This window comes from Schistocerca gregaria, chromosome 5 (assembly GCF_023897955.1).
Source record: "Schistocerca gregaria isolate iqSchGreg1 chromosome 5, iqSchGreg1.2, whole genome shotgun sequence".
In the NCBI taxonomy this organism is placed as follows: Eukaryota; Metazoa; Arthropoda; class Insecta; order Orthoptera; family Acrididae; genus Schistocerca; species Schistocerca gregaria.
In genome coordinates this window covers 501,723,792-501,732,330 of record NC_064924.1, presented here as the reverse complement: position 1 = coordinate 501,732,330, position 8,539 = coordinate 501,723,792, and positions in this window count along the sequence as shown.

The following is an 8,539-nucleotide window of genomic DNA, read 5'->3' as shown; positions in this document are numbered from 1 at the left end:
CTCGATTGCCTAAAGAAATGCGTGGCTTACGAGAAGCTCCTCGATCACTATAACCCATTATTTTCAACTCTCTACGCACAGTCATTGTAATTTCTGCACTGCTGGTACCACTTTGGGACTCCCGCTTATTACGTGAAGATTTCTTATAGCCACCCCTACAACTCTAGACTGTGCCTGCCCGTCAATACGTGTGGCATGTTTGGTCTTGATTTATCTGTCGTCACCCGCATCTCGTGGTCGTGCGGTAGCGTTCTCGCTTCCCACGCCCGGGTTCCCGGGTTCGATTCCCGGCGGGGTCAGGGAGTTTCTCTGCCTCGTGATGGCTGGGTGTTGTGTGATATCCTTAGGTTAGTTAGGTTTAAGTAGTTCTAAGTTCTAGGGGACTGATGACATAGATATTAAGTCCCATAGTGCTCAGAGCCATTTGAACCATTTATCTGTCGTTCCTTTGCGTTTCCACTTCACAAGCACATCATTTCACGTGTAAACGATGTACAACAACAGTCGTTTATTGGGAACTGTCATACGGTTAACACTGTTAAAAATCTCAGATATTATGTTGGCACATGTACATGTTGGAGGATTTTGAAGCTTTGATATGCGCTGGGGGTCAGGTTTCTGCAGTATGCCACTTGATAATGGTCTTGAGATCGAAATTGCAGTAGTGAAAATAAGTAATTTCTACAGTCAAAGGCGAATATGATGTATTTCAAAAACATCACTGGTAGTCAACTTGGGCATCTTTAGAAGGCCTGAAACGTCAGTGATAGATTTGCCACTCAGATGACATCCAATGACTATTCCACGTTTGAAGAGAATGAGTTCTACTGACCGACCCATTGTGCTGTTACTGCGTCTCTATTGACAACACAATCGTGCCCGCCACCTTTTACATTAGTGGATCTGCCTCTCGTGATGTCTAGTGGTTAATTCCGCATTACATAGGGGTGTCTGGATTCTTTTGACCTAATAGTGTATGTTGTAGACCATTGACGTGTCAAGCAGACACCGTTCAGGAAAGTAATTGAGATTCTTAGTGGGATGAAATGGGGCCGCAGCTGCCTCTCTCTTTGAACGATACAAGAGTCAGCTGCCTAATCATCTACATTGTAGGCAGAAGTCCTCGTACGCCCTAGTCTCTAACTGATCTGATTTATTTTGTACTTACTTACGCATTAAGTGTCCAATAAAACAGTATGTTCCCCATCATGCTGTAAACATATTTCCATACACATCCATGTCCTTCTTGGCATATTCTTGAGCAAGTCTACCGTTGTAAGTAGGCTGTTTATGTTTTTTTTGCTGGTAACGCCACGTAGCGCTCTATATGAAAATCACTGACTGTGCTGTGTGCAGTCTGTGGCTGGTTTGTATTGTTGGAATTTTCCATTGTAGTGTTGGGCAGTTGGGTGTTAACAGCGCGTAGCGTTGCGCAGTTGGAGGCAGGGTTGTGATATGTACGAGAATTCTCGTACGCATACGAGAATTGCGTCATTTGTACGATGCACGAGGCAAAAGTGAATATCGTACACGAACATACGAGAATTTTGCCTAAAACTGTTTTTTTCAGCGTTTAATCCGATCGATAACTGGAGTCGTTACAGACGACTTACTCTACCCTGTTCTTTCCTAACTTAGTCTACAGACATCACAGAAGCATACATGCCCACGGGAGAACTCCTAACCTTAGTAGATGGGGGCTCGTGGCTCGTGACACCACACCAAGTCGTGTGGTTATGGAGGCGGATCCAAATTTCTTACCAAATATACATTATACACATTTGTTTGGAAAATAATCAATTCATCTGTTATATTTAAAAAATGATTAGAAACTGTTACGAATCCATGCAGTCTCTTGTCAATCAACAAATTTTAGGCAGGAGCGAGAACGCCAAACTACCGACATGACAAAACGATTGAAGTCGAGAATGAGGCTTAGTTCAAAGCCTGGCCCTGAAAAATAAATTAAACAAGCTAACAATAACGAATCACTTTGCTTTGCATGACATATTTCACTCAGTTAGAATTGCTAAGTTTCAGAAATAGAGCGGCCAACGAATCTCAAAGCACTAAATGGAACTTTAATAAAATATTATTGGAAAGCAATTAACAATAGACCTAATTACCCTACAATACTGTGGAATTGTTAAGTACGAACGAAAGACATTTCATCAGACGGTATTGTTTCGTCTTCAACAAACGGTACTCTTAACAATGGGTATTTCGCGTATGATCATTACGAGTACGTTTAGATGAATTCATTTACTGTGTAGTTTCTTTTTGTAACTGTTTCGGGTTACTGTGTGTTACTATGAGTGGAGAAATGGGAAGTGACAGTGAATATGAAAACAAAAGCACGAAACTTTCGTGCACGCCGGAGAAAAAATGTCTAAAAAGAGGCGAAATCTCGAAGACGGAACGGCCTGTCCATCGACAACAAAAGTGGTTACATATGCCAGGTTTACGTAATTGGCTGGAGCGCGATAGTGATCCGCTCAGGGCGCGATGCAGATATTGCAATACCAGCATGGTTTCCGAAATCCAGAATATTAAAAACCATTCCAGAAGTAAGAAGCACCTAAACATGATGCAGTGTGCTACCGTGCCTTCAGTTGCTCAGTTTGTCACAAACGAACAACCAGTTAAGAGGAAGGTTGCTAAAGCTGAAATCAAATTATCAGCATTCTTAGCAGAACATAATGTGGCATTTTTAGCTGCTGACCATTTATCCGGTTTGTTAAAAGATATTTTTCCAGACTCGGATATTGCAAGGGCAATGACTCTTAAACGGCACAAAGCACGTGCCATTGTTTCTAATGTTATTGGGACGTCACATAAAGAAGTGTTGGCGAAAAAACGACAACACGCCAAATTTAGCATAATGACGGACGAGTCCACCGATATCGGAACTGTGAAAAATTCCTGCGTGGCGATCCGCTTTTATGACAAATATTCATGTGAGTAATAATAAGAGCCAGTTTTGAAATAATAACCATATTAATTCTAAAATAAATTTTCCTGTCAAGTTACCACTTTGTATCACTTCTCCTTTTACAGGTTGTATTGAAAGTAAGTTTTGGGAACTATATAAAGTTTATGAAGATGGAGACTTAAATTTTGAGAAAGCTTCTACTGCAGAAAATCTCTACAATGGTGTAGTAAAAACGTTTCAACAGCATAACGTTCCATTTGCCAATATTGTTGGCTTTGGAGAGATGGTTGCAATACTATGATGGAAGCTCGTAATTCTGTAGCAAGCAGATTCCGAGATAGCTGCCCGGGAATTTTTGTAATGAAGTGTGTTTGTCATTCGGTGCATATATGCGCAAGCGAGGCGTGCAAGAACCTTCCAAGAGGACCTCGCGTGGAATATTTATGGTTTTTGCAAACTCAATGCGAAGAGGCAGGCAGAGTCCAAGGAATTTCAGGTATTGCAGCATTTTATATTTCATAGACTTTATTTTACGTCCGATCGTGTGGAAATAGGCTAAACATTATGTTTTATTCCAGGTATTTTAAAACTTGGAACCACACAAATTACTACATCCTTCACAGACACGTTGGCTATCAATGATCGCGGTTGTTAGGACAGTGCTGGAAAACTGGGATGCTCTAATACTGTTTTTTTAATCAAAAATGGCTTTCTGGGCGAGTTCTAAGTGCTGAACAAGTTTTTAATTGTTTACATGACTCCTTTGCAAAAATGTATTATATGTTCTTAGAGTGGATTCTACCAAAATTTACTAATTTCAACGAGTATTTCCAGTCTAGAGCAGTAGTAATTGTTGACCTACATGACAAGATTAGAGCTCTCTATACAGAAATACTTCTGTATTTCATGAAACGCACTTATGTCATGGGAAAAAATCACAGTGATGTTGACCCAAAAAATGCAGCTCATCATCTGGAAGATTCACAACTGTATTTGGGTGTGAAAATTCAGAAGAACGTTGGCACACCAGAGATAAAGAATCACCAACATCTTACCGAGGATTTTTATCATCGATGCAGGAACTTTCTTGTGGTGAGTACACCTCGTTTGCCTGAAATCATAAATAATTTGTGTTTTAATGTTTTCTATACATTTGTGTGTTTGTGTGTGGCATACCTAATGCGAGCTATTAATTCTCAAATATTACAGACAGCTTCGTGCCAGGCCAAATTACGGTATGATATGGAAGATAAACTGCTGTCCAAACTAGCTGCACTCAAACCTACAAATGCCCTGTCACAAAGTTTCCGAGATACAACACCTTCACTCATGCCTTTAATGGAACTGTTGCCATGTATAATTCCTCCCTCAGATCTCGATTTAGCACAAACTACAGATGACCAGTGGAGGCGTCTCCCTCTGGTTGTGGCTTGTCTCCCAGACGCACTACAAAAGTAACAATGACCGGATAAAATGTGGAATATATTAATTAACGAATCTGAAGCATTTAAGTAATTGAGAGTTTCGCTCTCTCAATTCTGAGTTTACCTCATTCAAATGCAGACTGCGAACGAGTTTCTTCTAAGGTATGTAAAGCAATGAAGCTAATAACTAGTTAATAATATGATTTCATACTTGTCAGGTTATTGAAGTTTCATGTTCAGCTTCAGGTAAACCTTGCGAAAACCAAAATTAGGAACAGACTCCAAACCAGTACACTGAATGGAGCAGTTCTTTCCTCCGAATGCATTAAAGAACGACCAGGAAACAACGGAACATGTATAACTTTTGAGCCAACACACGAAATGTACGAGAAAATGACGTCGGACACTCTTTATAAAACGGAACAGGAAGAAGAAGATGTAGACATCGGATTTGTTTCATAATTACAAATACTTGATCAGTTCTATTCATTTGTAAATAAGGTTTTGTAAAGCCATATACGAATAAAAAAATTTCAAAACGTATGAGAATTTTTACTAAAATACGAGAATTTTATGAGAATCGCGCTGTCTGGATATTACAACCGTGGTTGGAGGTGAGCCACCAGCAGTGGTGGATGTGGGGTGAGAGATGGCGGAGTTAGTGGATGATCTGGACGTGTGTCCATCAAAGACGGTAAATTTGTAAGACGGGATGTCATGAACGGATATATACTATGACTTTTGAACACTATTAAGGTAAATACATTGTTTGTTCTCTATCAAAATCTTTCATTTGCTAACTATGCCTATCAGTAGTTAGTGCCTTCAGTAGTTAGAATCTTTTATTTAGCGGGCAGTATTGGCACTCGCTGTATTGCAGTAGTTTGAGTAACGAAGATTTTTGTGAGGTAAGTGATTTGTGAAAGGTATAGGTTATTGTTAGTCAGAGCCATTCTTTTTTAGGGATTATTGAAAGTCAGATTGCGTTGCGCTAAAAATATTTTGTGTCAGTTTAAGCACAGTCATTCATTAATTTTTCTAAGGGGACGTTTCATTTGTCGACCCTTAGTCGAGGGTACCTCACCTGGAATCTTCTGATCTTTTTCTTGTAGTTTGTGTAATTAGTGTAGCTATTGTTTATTGCTAGCGTGTAATTATAGAGAGAATTTTCTTTGTAGTTGTAGTTTTTCATTGCTGTACAGTAAAACAGTCGTGGCATGCATGTAGATTTGCACCAAGTACTCCGCAGCTGCGCTTGCGATTAACTAGATATTATTTTCAGTGTTATGTTAATGTCTATTCTTATTTTTGCTCTTCACATTGTCCTTTTCTGTGTTATTGTATGAAATATTGTGACAATTATGGCGTGTGAAAAACGTAATACTAGGCTCCAAAGTAAACTGAGAAATGACAGTGAAGACGAAAGCAGTGTGTTAGCGCCACCGAGTAATGAATTAACTAATGTTCAACATAGTAATTTGCTAATTGTTAATAGGGAAATGGAGCGGGCGGCAAATAATGGTGTAGACAGTGAAACAAGTAGGGAACAGGGAAGCATTATCGATTGATCGGTCGGCAACAGCTCGCCTCAGGAATCCGAAATGACTAGACACAATATTGCAAATACTGTAGACTCAGGTTATGGGTCCTCACCGTTTTCTCAAATAAGTCAAGACACATTTTCTGCTTTTCAAAATTCGAATATTGCCGGCTCAAATGCACTGCCAAATAGCATTGAGGAACATGTTTTAGACACCAGTGCATTGTTATTACAGTTAATGCAACAAATGGGACAAAGGCTACAAAAGGTAGACACAATGGAACAAAATCTTCAAAAGTTAGACGCAATGGAACAAAATCAAAAACAGTCACAGCAACAGCTTCGAAAGTTAGACACCACGCTTGAACAAACACGTGAAGGTTTAACTGCTGAGTTAATTAAAATCGAATCTAAAAGTCAAAAAGTCTGTAATGACGTAGAAACACAAATTTGTGAGCATTTTCAACCTATTTTTTCGCGTCATGAAAATGCATTACAAAATCAAGAAGCAGCCATAAAAGAACTGCAAACTATTGTTCATAAAAATCACGACACCTTGCAAGCTAAAATTGACTCAGTTGCATTTACCGATCCGGTTATGCAAATTGCAAAAGCTCAGGGAAACTTAAAGGACACAGTAGATACGATTTCAACACAAATGGACACTCTGAAACTTGGTTCAGAAAAACACACTGAGGAAATCAGTTCACTATCGGAGAAGGTAGCCAAACTTTCGGATCAGTTCACTAACTTATCTACAAAGGTAGATGATGATCTGAATGACACAAGACCCGTAGCCTTCACTTACACAGAAGAGTATGAACAAATTAGAAAATTCAAACAAAATCAAAATCAAATTAATACACAGCACAAAAGAGAAATCCGGGAAGTACAAGATCAGTTGACACAGGTAATACAAGAATTACATATTTCAGAGGACAATCGCGCTCCAGTACGGGAGAAGGGACATAGAAATACGGAACAGTCACAAAATAATAACACAGAGCACTTCGGAAATTCTGAGAAAAATTGGCAAGGCGCACTGAATTTTGAGATGGAACCGCTGAAACGAAGTAATAATGACCGATATACGACTCGCGGACATGATGATTTTGACTATAAGCTGTCAATTACTACACGTAAATTCAAAACATTTAAGAATTCCGGAACGACATTCATCCACAAGCATGGCTCCATCAATTCTCTCATTGTTTTCCTCCCAACCGGTCACTGGAGCACAGGTTAGAATTTATGTGTGGCTACTTAGAGAATGAACCAACTGTAAGAATGTGATCAGTCATTCTCGATTGTCGCAGTGAAGGAGAATTTTATCATGCCTTCCTCTCAGCATATTGCTCTCATGCTACACAAGACCGAGTAAAATATAGCATCATAATGATGAAACATCTCGAACGATCTGAATTCTCCAGTCTTGTGAAATATTTCGAAGGCATGTTGCACAAGAATCAGTATATTTCAAACCCATACAGCCCCTCAGAACTCATCCGCATTTGCTTAATCAAATTGCCTGAACATTTACGATATAGTGTTTTGGCAGGACGTTGCAAAGACGACATTGAAGATTTTCAGGGACTGTTACAACAATCGGAAATTGACACTGACAATCGCGGAACGCGAAAACAGGAGCACAGCAATTACAGGTCACATCCGTCACAATTCCGCGATGACAGAAATAATAACTGGACACGACAAGGGTATTCTTACAACGCAAATCGTGACTAAAACAGACACCAGCCGTATGACTACCGCTGGCAAAGTAGCAATAGTTACAGAGAAAGATCGCGTTTCCATAGTAATAATGGCTATGACAGAGACAATCAGAGAAACAGACAATATGGGAACCAAAATAACTATTATCAAGGGGGACATAACAACTTCAGACGCAACAGTTTAGCGCGCAGTTACGATTCAGGGAGAAATTCTCCACCACGTGACCGACAAGAAAGAAATTATGGAATCTACCGATGTGACGACAGATGATATAATCGTAACGACAGACCTGAATTGCATCAGAACTGGTGGGATCCAAACAGGGCAGGACCCTCTCGACAAGGTGAATTTGTAGAAGTTAGATCTTCAAATCCCAATAACGACGCACGCCACAAAGAGACAGACAATGACTTGCACCGCAGGCAGCCACAGCCACGTGCGCCGGCTGGCTCAGAGAAAAATAACATACACGCTAACCTTGAGAAAAATTTTAGCATTCCTTACCGACGTATACAACATGATAATTGCTTTGAAGTTGAAAGTCTGCGCACTAGAAAGGGTAAAAGACTACACCACATTTCACATGTAAAACCGTTTATTGAAAGATAATCTTGCTTTTCAACTTAGTCTTTGTCATAAAACTTTTCACTTCAGATTTCTGGTATGCTTTGTCAGACTTAGACACTGTTAACATGCAACAATGTTTTAAAGCTAACTATCCAGTCAAGAACCTAGGGAACTTATTTAGACAAGTAGTTACAAATGCATTGTTATAGTGAACAGAGGACACAGTGTTATTGCATGTGTACATTCTTGCTTGTTAGTTGCACGATTATGTAACAACTATAAGGCTTACATACTTAGAACATATACTGCTAATGAGATTTAAATGCTACATTTTGGTTTACTTGA